The sequence below is a fragment of the Neoarius graeffei genome, chromosome 21, assembly GCF_027579695.1.
Source record: "Neoarius graeffei isolate fNeoGra1 chromosome 21, fNeoGra1.pri, whole genome shotgun sequence".
NCBI classification, from domain to species: domain Eukaryota; kingdom Metazoa; phylum Chordata; class Actinopteri; order Siluriformes; family Ariidae; genus Neoarius; species Neoarius graeffei.
The window spans coordinates 39756504-39769236 of NC_083589.1; the positions used below are offsets into that span (position 1 = coordinate 39756504).

The following is a 12733-nucleotide window of genomic DNA, read 5'->3' on the forward strand; positions in this document are numbered from 1 at the left end:
CCCATGCCACAGTGAAAGTCACACTTTTGCCACTTTTCCACTACCAACGCGGCTGAGTTGGGCTGAACCGTGCGGTGCTGAGTTGGGCTGAGTTGAGCTGAGTGGGGCTGTTGGAGTTGCATTTTGACTACAACCGCGCTGAACCGTGCTGGCTGGAAGTGGGTGGACACATTGGGTGGAGTTAGCGAAAGTGGGTGGACATCATGTGATGTCGTTAGGCGGCGCAAACAGTGACATCAGTGAGCTTTTAAGCGGTAGTCTCACGCCCCGGATAGTAAACAATAAACATGGAGGACATGGAGTCATTAGTGTTGCTGGTCTTGGTGCTGTGGCTTGTTGTCACCGACAACGCCAACAGATACTGGCAAGAGCGTATAGATGAGGCGAGGCGCATAAGGCTTCAGAAATTCTCGTAATTCATAATTCTTCTTCTTCTGGGTTTACGGTGTTTACAGATCCCAGCGTGCTCGTGGGGCATGTGGGGGCATGTGAGGACACTCCTGCTCACCAATCATTGCACAGGGGAGTGTCTCCTCACGCCCCTAGCCCCACTCGGCTCGGTTTGACTCACTTCAGCCCCACTCCAAAACCGTGCGAGTTTTGGGTGCTAAGCAGGGCTGAAGCGAGCTGAGTCGTGCTGCTCTAAGGTAGTCGAAACGCGAGCCGTGTCGGGCTGAAGTGAGCTGAAGCAAGCTGAAGTGAGCTGAAAAAGGGTAGTGGAAAAGGGCCATAAGAGATCACAATTTTTCCCATTCTGATGTTTGAGGTGAACATTAACTGAAGCTCTTGATTTGTATCTGCATCATCGTATGCATTGTGCTGCTGTCAAGGGATCAGCTGATTAGAGAACTGCATAAAACTGCATGTCTAGGGGTGTTCCTAATAAAGTGGCCGGTGAATGTAATGTGCTCCAAAGTTCCTGAAAAATGTATCTTAACAAAAATACATACAACCCCGATTCCAAAAAAGTTGAGACAAAGTACAAATTGTAAATAAAAGCAGAATGCAATAATTTACAAATCTCAAAAACTGATATTGTATTCACAATAGAACATAGACAACATATCAAATGTCGAAAGTGAGACATTTTGAAATTTCATGCCAAATATTGGCTCATTTGAAATTTCATGACAGCAACACATCTCAAAAAAGTTGGGACAGGGGCAATAATACCCCTTTTCCACCAAAGCAGTTCCAGGGCTGGTTCGGGGCCAGTGCTTAGTTTGGAATCGGGTTTTCTGTTTCCACTGACAAAGAACTGGCTCTGGGGCCAGAAAAACCGGTTCCAGGCTAGCACCAACTCTCTGCTGGGCCAGAGGAAAGAACCGCTTACGTCAGCTGGGGGGGGAGTTGTTAAGACCAACAACAATCGCAAGACCACGAAAGGTCGCCATTTTTAAGCGACGAGAAGCAGCAGCTGTACAAACGCGAAGTCATCCATTATTGTTGTTGTTGCTGCTTCTTCTTCTTCTCCGTGTTGTTGTTGCTTCAATATTTGCGCCAAGCTTTATGCAAACGCAGCGACATAACTGATGTATACAGCAATGTAACTGGCGTATACAGCGACGTAATGACGTGGCTCCCCTTAGCACCACAAGCTATGGAAAAGCAAACTGGTTCTCAGCTGGCTCGCAAGTTGAACGAGTTGTGAACCAGCACCAGCACTGGCCCCAAACCAGCCCTGGAACTGATTTGGTGGAAAAGGGGTATAAGAGGCTGGAAAAGTTAAAGGTACAAAAAAGGAACAGCTGGAGGACCAAACTGCAACTCATTAGGTCAATTGGCAATAGGTCATTAACATGACTGGGTATAAAAAGAGCATCTTGGAGTGGCAGCGGCTCTCAGAAGTAAAGATGGGAAGAGGATCACCAATCCCCCTAATTCTGTGCCGACAAATAGTGGAGCAATATCAGAAAGGAGTTTGACAGTGTAAAACTGCAAAGAGTTTGAACATATCATCATCTACAGTGCATAATATCACCAAAAGATTCAGAGAATCTGGAAGAATCTCTGTGTGTAAGGGTCAAGGCCGGAAAACCATACTGGGTGCCCGTGATCTTCGGGCCCTTAGACGGCACTGCATCACATACAGGCATGCTTCTGTATTGGAAATCACAAAATGGGCTCAGGAATATTTCCAGAGAACATTATCTGTGAACACAATTCACCGTGTCATCCGCCGTTGCCAGCTAAAACTCGATAGTTCAAAGAAGAAGCCGTATCTAAACATGATCCAGAAGCGCAGACATCTTCTCTGGGCCAAATGGACTGTGGCAAAATGGAAAACTGTTCTGTGGTCAGATGAATCAAAATTTGAAGTTCTTTATGGAAATCAGGGACGCCGTGTCATTCGGACTAAAGAGGAGAAGGACGACCCAAGTTGTTATCAGCGCTCAGTTCAGAAGCCTGCATCTCTGATGGTATGGGGTTGCATTAGTGCGTGTGGTGTGGGCAGCTTATACATCTGGAAAGACACCATCAATGCTGAAAGGTATATCCAGGTTCTAGAGCAACATATGCTCCCATCCAGACGACGTCTCTTTCAGGGAAGACCTTGCATTTTCCAACATGACAATGCCAAACCACATACTGCATCAATTACAGCATCGTGGCTGCGTAGAAGAAGGGTCCGGGTACTGAACTGGCCAGCCTGCAGTCCAGATCTTTCACCCATAGAAAACATTTGGCGTATCATAAAACGGAAGATACGACAAAAAAGACCTAAGACTGTTGAGCAACTAGAATCCTACATTAGACAAGAATGGGTTAACATTCCTATCCCTAAACTTGAGCAACTTGTCTCCTCAGTCCCCAGACGTTTACAGACTGTTGTAAAGAGAAAAGGGGATGTCTCACAGTGGTAAACATGGCCTTGTCCCAACTTTTTTGAGATGTGTTGTTGTCATGAAATTTAAAATCACCTAATTTTTCTCTTTAAATGATACATTTTCTCAGTTTAAACATTTGATATGTCATCTATGTTCTATTCTGAATAAAATATGGAATTTTGAAACTTCCACATCATTGCATTCCGTTTTTATTTACAATTTGTACTTTGTCCCAACTTTTTTGGAATCGGGGTTGTATACTAGGAACTCCATACAATACAGAGGAGCAATAACGTGGAATGGTCTATCTGGCAAGGAATCAACGGCCAATAACTTAAACGAATTCAAGCATTTACTAGCTAAATTTGATATTAGCAGAATAAATTTTGATGTCATTATAAATGTAATTAAAGACAAAGGCAATAGTTATGCATACTATAATTTAATGTGAAGATAATTAACAGATAATCAACAGATCTTAAAGCTATATGTCCTTTCGATTTCACAAAATCAGTGAAATTTAGTTCCCTCTGAAATGTGGTCGTTGTGATGTACTGTATGTTTATTTTTGTAATATCTCAAAATATCAGGCTATTCTGTGGCTGGGAAGTTATTTAATTTGAGGAGATTCCTGAGCAAATAATGTGCATGAAATCGCTCGCTTCACGCAGTCAAGCAGACAGAGGAAGTCCGTGTGCGCATCTGCAGGTTTACTTTCCTCTTTTGGGTTTTACAACAGCTGGCATCCACAGTGTTGCATTACTGCCATCTACAGGTTTACCTTGACCGTGCACTGACAGTTCCATCATTCTGTCGCTAAACGAACAGCTGCTCACACTGAGGTGCTTACTGACCGCCGATATTTATTAGTTGGGTCCTGTGTTTCCTTTCCTTCACAACATAACGTCTTTTCTTCTTCTCGCTTTCTGTTACTGTCGTCAGGCTTTCACGTTTCATTCGCATCCTCCATTTTTCTCTCCTGTTTCAAATTTGTATCCCACAATGCCTTGCGTGAACAGGGAAAGCCCACTACGTGATGCATGACGTAGTATCTTGAATTGGGTCATGGTGAAGCAGGAAAAAATAGCGGAGAATTTAGGGCCACGTGGCCTTAAATACATTAATTGCTCCATTTAAAAAAAATTATAATAAAATTGGAAGTCTGTGATTCAAATTCAGTAGCTTTCAGTCCACTAAACAAGAATAATTGGGTGTCGGGGAAAATTATTTTTATGACCTAAACTTTAAAAATCTGAAAGGCTGTTTACGTTTAAGGGTTTTTTAAAAGATTGTATACATTTTTAGTTTTTTGTATTTGTAATTATTTGTATCTGTACATGGACGACCCTACCAGCTCTGCTGATCAACTTATGTTTTAAATAAAGTTATTCATTCAACACATGGCATTTCTGCAGCGATACAGCTCAGTTTGTGCTTCGTGGCTCAGTTAAGCAGCTCAGAAAAACGCTGCCAAACCCAAAATGCAGTATGTTTGATTCACTTCCTGCAATCAGGTTGATTCAGAATCGAATTGTATCTCATTGTGCTGGAGGTCTCTTGGAGCCAGACTGAAACCAATTTGCTCATGAGGGTTCATTTGTTCTGCACCCAAGTACACGTCCCGTGTTCTTACCTGGCCAAACAAACCACACCAAAAAGGAAAATGCACCAGGGTTCCAGTCAAGTCAAGTCAAGTCAAGTCAACTTTATTGTCAAATATGCTATACATGCTCGACATACAGCACAGATGAAATATCAGTCCTCTCTGACCCACGGTGCAAACTGGCGATGCAATAAATACAAATAGAATAAAAATAGAATAATTGAAAAAACAAACAATATAAACAGTATAAACACTCTAGATAGGAACTAGGCAGACTAAACACTCAAACAATATAAACAGAATAAATAAACAGTATAAACACTAGATAACTACACACAGACTAAACACTCAGACAATATAAACAGTATAAAACACTCTAGATATGAACTAGACTAAACACTCAAACAATATAAACAGAATAAATAAACAGTATAAACACTAGATAACAACAAGACATAGACTAAACACTCAGACAATATAAACAGTATAAACACTAGATAACAACAAGACAGACTAAACACTCAAACAGACAATATAAACAGTATAAACATTCTAGATAGTAACTAGACTAAACACTCATACACACACACACACACACACACACACAAATTGGTACAAATAACCAAACAGTCAAGGGCACTTGAGGTATAGCAGGTAAACATGAAACATGAAATAAGCAGTATAAACATACTAGCAGCTGTTAAGATGAGGTAGTGCGGAATAGTGCAAATGGGCGAGGTAAAGTGAGATGTGCGGTCCTGAGTTCAGTGTGTTAATGAACGATGAGATGTATGTATATGTGTGTGTGTGTGTGTGTGTGTGTTGGGGGGGGAACTATGAGGATGACATGTCAGATGCTGAAGGGGGGTGTGCGAGCAGAATCTGTGGCAGGGGGCAGCACTGCACATGTAACCGTTGTTTAGAACAACAGAATATATACACACGGTATGCTAGGCACAAAAACAGTGTGCAGCTCCTTTTATGCACTGAGCATTTAATTAGTCTGAGTTTGTGTCTGATGAGGCACTGGAGAAGGAACGGAAAACGTGGGCCTTGACTCACTGAACCTGGGAGATCTGAGATAAGACTATACAACATGCTGCTCCAATTGGATTCTCAGTCTTAATTAACCACGAGTCCCCTCTGCAGCCCTACATTACAGCCATTCTCTCTTTTCTTCTCCTCTCTCTTTTCTATCAATAGAGAAGCCCAGTGGCTCCCACAGTAGGCTGTTCCATTTTTATTATAGTCTTCACTTCATTCAGTACATTAAGCACACCTGAGTTAATTGATCGCTGCCCAGCTTTTCCTATATTTGCGCTGGGTTCTTCAACGATGTTGTTTGGGTGCTAGCAATAGCTTAGTGCAACACGTTTGGATGCTGACAGCGAAGAAAGTGAAATAGTCTTGCTTTTCCCATCTATAGTCTTCCTGTTATTAATGTGTGATGGTGAGTTGCCGTGTAGTCGTTTGCCCTCTAGAGCGTGACGGCAGCTTCCAATATCAGAGCGCTGAACAGAGCCCATCGGCAAATATTGACACGGAGGATCTGAATGTTCATTTCATTCCTGGCAGAACAGGCGTGATGTGCTGGGATCTGCTGGAGAGGCGGTACATGAGATGAGGGACAGTGTCTGATTCTCACTGCCTTGCAGGGGCTTGCCAGGAGCATGGAGAGGTTATTGGTATTGCAATGTGCAGCCACAGGAGGAATGCACACTTCAGCAAAGTCATTATGCTGTTGTCTCAGTCCCTCCTGTTGAAACCTGTTCTTCACTGGTTCTTCTGTCAGATATGGTTCAGCTGTTGGAAAAGCAAAGCAACGACGCCTATATGCCAGTCTCCTATGAGCAGGATTATTCGCAGATATTTTTCATTTCCCTCTCCTTGACAAGAAGGAGTTCATGTCTTATATGTAACTAATGCTCTCCATATTCAAGGATCTATATCTCTGTGGACACACGCATTTAATCTGTCGCTCCATGGCTAGGATCTTTCTCACATCCTTGTGAACAAACTGGCACCAATCTCCCAACAAACACACATCCATCAGCAAGGTTATGTTTAAGCTCCGCCTTTCCCAGTATTCTTGGATTTCAGTCACGTGACTTGTCTTAGCGGTTTTACCGGAAGTGAAATAGCTGGCAGTCTAGCAAACCAAAATGGCTGCTGTAGTGCAAACAACTAGCGATAACTTATCAGAGTACGCTCGTAATCTAGAAGCCACTGCTCGCTTTAGATATATTCAGGAGATTGCTGTGTGCAATGGAATCGACCCCTACAGTCTGGGAAAGAAGGATTTGTCATACGATCTCGAAAACTACCCTTCAGTCGAGTTCCCCGACATCTCGAACTATCTGGTGTTGCAGACGTCCTTCTACACCGCAAAACAGATGAAAGCGTGGAAGAGTATGGAGGCTTACAACTTTTTTGTATGTGGCTGGGTAAAGGACCTCGGTATCAAGTCGCTGCCGAATGAATCCTGTATTGTTTTTGCCCGTGTAAGTATATTTTTAAGCTTTTCGTTCGCGTCTTTACAACGAAGTGCTGCAAGTTGAAGTGTAAACAAACAACAGTTGGCTTGGTTCTCACTTGTGTTGGCTCTTATCTCTCAGCTAAATCATTCACAAAGATCATCAGAAACCCCTTTAAAGACCTGGATCTTAGTTAAACAAGACGGAGACGTGATCACGGCACATTGTAACTGTACGGCTGGGGAAAAATTTTGTCACGACCTTCATGCATATGGACTTTGTGAGGAGGAGTGAACAAAAACAGCTGGGGACTTTAGCACTTCGTGACTAAAAAAAAAAGCACCGTAAAATAACGACACATAGCAAGAAAAGTGCTTGGAAAACACTAAGGACAGAGCTGAGAGGGCGATACGAACCTTTCACCAAGTGATCACTGCAAACTCAAGCATGCTTCGACTCAACTCCCTTTAATTTCACTGAGAGGTTCAAAAGCCATCTTTCTCGACGTCTTTTTGTGAAATCCTGTGTTCATTCACCCTTTTTTATTAGTTCATGGGGAACCCTGAAGAAACTTTTATCAGTTTCACGATTTGATCGAGTCGAACAACCTAAAACAACACATTTTTCATGCGAGCAATGCATCTTCTCCATACAAACGCTTTGTCAGCTCAGCTTTGGTAGACCACCAGCTAAAGTTTTGAACAACTAATGAGGCGGATGTGACGTCACATGAAACCCAAGAATACAAACCAGGTAACATGGACCGACTATACCATCCCTCATCCAGATGCTCTTCTCTCCTCTAACAGGAAGCCTGTAGTGCACAAGAAAACACCTAGTCTCTTTCTGTGCACCATTATTGCTCATCCACAATCGCTTCAAATTAGATCTCTGAGTCAATAGCACGATTCAATATTTAATTTGCTCATAGCAGGTGGCAATTTAGTGCCAGGCATGGCCACCTCTTTCTCAGTGACAAACAGGCACACTAAGAACAAGAGCCTTCATGTTGCAGCCTGCCCGGGACAAGGTGAACGGACACTCAATACAAACCAAGGGGCCCAGAGAAGCTCCCGCAAAGGCCATTAATTGTTGTCAGACAACAGGAACAGAGGAAATCGACATGAGGAAGGACAGGAGGGGCGAGAAAGAGACAGGGAACTCATAGACTCATAGATGGTACAATGAGACAGGCCCTGAGTTTCAGTGAACTAGAGCCATCGCACTTCTCTGCATGCACTAGCACGCTCCAGAGAATCGTTTAACAACTTCACTTTGTGCCTTCAGATGACTCTCTCTATTTATCGTCCTCCTTAGCTGTGCCTAATAATGCCTTTGGGAGGAAACAAAGAAAGGTGTTTCTCACTTCAGACGGTCATTACGCTGCTCACAAAGGATCTCAATAATGCAACAGCAAAGCTTCCTAGCACATCAGAGTTTTAAGTGACAAAAGTGGAGACCTGCTAAGAGATTATATGTGCAGCATGAACTATATTTATATATCCATCTAAAAGCAATGCAACGGATCTTGAGTCATTTTGCAGTCACCATGACGTGATTCATAATGTAAAAGACTAGCGATTCATGCTGCCTGGAGTATTCAGTATTCTGGAGTTAGTGACAAATTCAGAGACGATATAAGAACATCAGAGCTGAAGATGGAGCTCGTTCCACCAATAATGAGCCACGTCACTAAAGCAGCGAGATCTTGGCTTACAAGCATGCTCAGATTTCGGAGAAGGATATACCGTATATGCCAAAAACTGCTGCTTTTCCTGGAATGCGACGTATACATAACCTAAAAAGGTCTGTATATGGTTATGGTCTTAGATATGCAGATTAAAAAAAAAAACATTAGTTGCTTCACTTACAATTCACAGAGCAGCCAGCATTACTGAGTTCTAAAAAAACCTCATTATGCCATCATGTTGTTAAAAGGTTGTCACACTGGGACGCTGAAATGAATCTGAAAAAAGGGATTCTGGCTGACACCGTGCTGTCAGCATGGTAGTCTGTAGACAACAACACAAAATGCAAATATATCCATTTACAGGACAACCTGTAATAGGAAACGAAAAAAATCGACCTCAATTACACACCCTGATTCACTGCAGCAATTATGCACCTATCATGAAGCACACACTTTGTTTTAATTAGGCTTTTTTTTTTCACCACTTCTTTCAAACATCCTTGGGTTCGGTAGGAGAAATCGTCAAGGCTGGATATATAAACCTGCCACCAAACAAGAGTGGAAATTGACTCGCACCACATAATGAATTGTAGCTCGTGCTGAAATTACACTGACACGTAATGAATTGAAGACCTAATGAATTGCCTTTTCCACCATTCCTTTGTCACACCTTTAGAAAGCAGCACCGAAGCAATTTACACATGTAACGTTTACTCGATCTGCAAAAACGCTTCCCGTCACGTCAAATCCGACAGAGACCGAGACCGGTAACTGGTTTTCTGAACTTGCATCGTAATCGTCACACAGCGCTTTTGCTGCTAGAAATTTCTATTTAAATCTCAGCTTCATAAAACGGAGGAGGTATTTACCTTCACTACGTCTTTAAGCTGTTTCTTGTTTTCTTTCTCTCTCATTCTCTTCTTGTTTTATGTTTATCATTACAAACTGACATTTGTCATATTTAAAATATATCTGCTCACGAACTGTGTTTTCTCTCACACGCTTGTCTTTACAGCGATATTTATACCTGTTGCCATTGTAATCTCATGCCTGTATGCACATGCAGTATCCTGGGAGTCATGTGAGAAAAATTGGAAAACGAATATATTGTCACTTGACTCAGGCCTAATGGAATGTGTGTATATTCAGTGTGTGCGTGAAAGAGAGAAAGAGAGAGTGGAGGAGGAGGAGGAGGAGGAGGAGGAGGAGGAAAAAACATGGATAAATACGACAGGCTTCATTTTATATGCATTGCTTTCCTCACTAGGGAAATTTATAAGCTGAAATGCTGATAGTTTCCAAATCAGTTAGATTGGAAACAGAGACCTGCAGCATCAAAGAGATCACTCTTCTCTAAAGCGGCAGCGTCTTTCAGCACTGATGCTGTCTACATCATTTTAAACATACAGCGCCTTGGAGTTCACGTCCAACTGTGTTTATTTCGAGCTGCATTAGCACATATGATTGTTGCAATTGCTTCGACTTATCGATGGACTAAATTACGCAATTACACAGTGCTGGAGCGGTCACCGAGAACATACGCTCTGTTGGACTCACTGCGTTTATTCATTCTGTTGTCTCATCACATTGCATTCTGACTCCCATCACGTCTAACACACCAAACAGACAAGAACCTCCTGGGGACTTTTGTGTAAAAACTCGAGGATGGACTTGCTTGCTGCTTGTAAAAAGGCAGCACTGAATTTCAATATTACTAAAACTAATGATAGGTTTATACCGTGAGTTAGCCAAGTCGTTAGCGTGTCTATCTCTTGATCAGGAGGTCACGAGTTCTACTCGTGGTCAGGTCATACCAAAGACCATCATAAAAATTGTATATCCTGCCGTCTGGAAAGGCGCGCTGCAATACAGATGCGAGTAGGGAGTCAAAGTCTCGCGATTAGCAGAGGACTAGCTCCTCACTGTAACCCTAGCTGTATAGGCGAGAGGCCGAGGGCTGTAGAAATGGAAATCCATGCCATCCAACGTGCCTTAAGGGCCCGGTTAGTATTAGGATGGAAGACTGCCTGGGAAGACCAGATCCTGGCAAGGAAGGGACTTTTTTGAATGATTGGTTGAACTCCTTGAACCTCTTAAACCTTGTGACAAAAGCTATCAATGGATCTCAATCAGTAGCCTGGGCTACTAGTCTTGGGACGATAAAGTTGGCTTAGCAACCAGAAAAAAACCTACTTCTTACTGACTTTCACAAAACACATGGTGTGTATCCATCCATCCATCCATCATCCATCCTACTTATCCATCAGGGTCGTAGGGGAAGCTGGAGCCAATCCCAGCTGACTTCAAGCAGGGTACAACCAATCACAGAGACAAACAACCACTCACACTCATGGGCAGTTTCAAGTAGCCGGTTGACCTAATCCATATTAGATGATGGACAAAACCAGAGCACCTAGAAGAAACCCTGCAGGCATGGGGAGAACATGCAAACTCCACACACAAGGACCCCAGTCAGCCACCAGGTTCGAACCCAGAACCTTCTTGCTGTGAGGGGACAGTGCTAACGACTGCACCACCGTGCCGCCATACTTGTTCTGTATGATTAAACTTAACATGTTAGTGTGCTGTACTTCAGTGCTGTATCTATAGCTTGTGCTTCCGAATGCCCATCCACATCGGCTAAGCCACAATCTCATGGAATAGTGGAATGATTTTCACTCGGCGGATTAACTCGTGTGCACTGATTGAATGGGGAACAGACTGACACTCAAATTACACCTTATATAAGATTTTAGATAACACCACCCCATAGCCAAAATGCTGGCCAAAACTTGTTAACAATTTGTCGAGGACACAAACATGATGTGCTGCTGCTGTCGTTTCGAATAATTCATAGCCGAAGCTGAATAATATGCCTTAAAACTAAATAACTAATGGGTTAAGCAAACATTACTTTCTCCTGCAGACAGACTTCTGTTCCCTCAAGGTGCAGGAAACAAACAGTCTGTTTCCTTAGTTTTCCTTTTTCATCTTGTCTCGAAACCTCCAACTTGTCTGCAATGTAAAGCTCAGCTGTTTGTCTGTCTGTGCTCTTAAAACGATTGCACAGGCCGCTGTCTGCAGGGAACACATTTGTAACGTTTGGTAAAATGTGCCAGGGCTTTTTCCTGATGAAACTCAACACATGTCTCGGGGGATCCCTGTCTTCCTGTTTGGGAAACTTTTCCAGAGTCTCGTAAGGAAGAAAAAAAAAACAACAAAAAAAAAAACAGTACATCTCCCTGGTTCATCGTAAATCGTGTCAGCGAGGCGAGCAGAGCTGCCTTAGGTGAAGCGTTATTAGAAAAAACTGTAGGCTTGATGCGACATGGGTGAAATATGAAAAGGCGCCGAGGAAACACTGAGTCGTCCCCCTGTGACAGTCGTTCTGCATGCTACCTAACGCAGCCACAGCCTCTAGCATGCCCCAACATGCTCCACGCCAATTAGTGAGTGCAGGAAACTGTGAAAAACCCAACTATAGGTGCCTTATTACTGTTCTCATGTACTCTTAGCATAGGAAGCTTGTGCTTGTCTATTATGCACTGATATTTTTAAATCTGCACACACATCCTGTAATTTTCACAAAAAAAAAAAAGATACGAATACTTTTCAATTCTTTCTCAAGAAAATCAAATTTCCGACATTTTGCTTCCATTGCAAGTTGTTCTGATCTTTCCAGATGAACTGGTCTGGTCCTGTCACTCTTCGATGTTAGGCCTCTGGGTGACTGTGCATATTCAGAGCACCTCTATTTTCATCTTCCCGTGGGAGCAGACGAGACGAGACGCCTGTCTCCAGGTTCATGCATCCCACTTCATCTCTAGCCATTTGCACCAGGCTTAAATTGCCATTTCATTAGGGAAGAGCAAATGAAATCTTTTTTTTTTTCTTCTTCTCCTTTTTCTGTGCATGTGTGTGCGTAAGGTTTTGCTTGTTATGACAGCCTGTATAACAAATCACAAAAGCAATATGTGCTCGTCGTCTACTGTCCGCTCAAATAGCGTCTGTGTAATGAATGTGGAGGGATGAAGAGAAACCTTTCTCCGAGGAGTGACGTCTATTAAAATAGCATGGCGACCCACACTGTAGACCCTGCGCCTGTCAGTTCAATATGGCACACTGTCACAGAGGCCTG

At 42.8% G+C, this 12733-nt stretch overlaps 1 protein-coding gene across 3 annotated transcripts in view; it reads right to left on the reverse strand.

Annotated features, from left to right (window-relative positions):
* phf21b (PHD finger protein 21B) overlaps window positions 1-12733 on the reverse strand; it is a 160549-nt gene that overhangs the window by 75642 nt on the left and 72174 nt on the right. Inside the window, exon 1 of one of the 3 annotated variants that reach the window (XM_060903103.1) lies at window positions 9465-9502. The exons of the other annotated variants lie outside the window; for them this stretch is intronic. The gene's annotated coding sequence lies outside the window, so the exon portion shown is untranslated. Of the gene's footprint in view, window positions 1-9464; window positions 9503-12733 lie in introns of those variants that run through there. 3 annotated transcript variants of the gene reach the window in all.